At 28.1% G+C, this 616-nt stretch overlaps 1 pseudogene; it reads right to left on the reverse strand.

The window, feature by feature from the left end:
- Positions 1–237: 237 nt before the first annotated feature.
- LOC127483017 (U2 spliceosomal RNA) lies at positions 238–408 on the reverse strand (annotated as a pseudogene).
- Positions 409–616: the final 208 nt, after the last annotated feature.

A 616-nucleotide genomic window follows, 5' to 3' on the forward strand; every position in this document is an offset into this window, starting at 1 on the left:
CGATGCATATATTTCTGGAACACAATGAGAAACAAAGACTGTGAATTTAAAAAATAAATCCTCCACTTCTTTGAAATCCCACGTGACAGCTTATGTCTTTAAAAACAACCACTATTCATACCTTATATATTTGCACATACCTGTTTTATCTGTACTCTTTCTATTTTATCTTTTAGAATAGAAATAGTTGCACATTTAGATGATTATTGTAGCTATATTTTTCCTATCACACTTTAAATGAGCTCATTCTATAACAAAAATGGGAAAACTAGAGAAGGATATGGATAACTAGATAGATAAATCTGTCTACTTACTTTTAACAAATGTATAATATTCACTTTATGACCATGTTATTTAACCAATAATCTGTGATTACACTTGATCTTAGCCAAAAGGCCGAGAAGCGATAATCTGTGATTAATTTTTGTTTTGTCATTACAAAAATTTGTGTCAGTATAGATTAACAGATAAATATTTGTGTTGAATTCCCCCACCTATATGTCTATGTATTTAATATATAATGAAAACAAGGGATTCTAATTATTAATTTAAGTATTACCAGATTACCTTAAAGCATTTGAAAGTTTACATTTTCTTCAAGAACAAAACAAAATGC

This window comes from Oryctolagus cuniculus, chromosome 4 (genome assembly GCF_051225735.1).
Source record: "Oryctolagus cuniculus isolate XC-2025 breed Fujian yellow rabbit chromosome 4, ASM5122573v1, whole genome shotgun sequence".
Lineage (NCBI taxonomy): Eukaryota > Metazoa > Chordata > Mammalia > Lagomorpha > Leporidae > Oryctolagus > Oryctolagus cuniculus.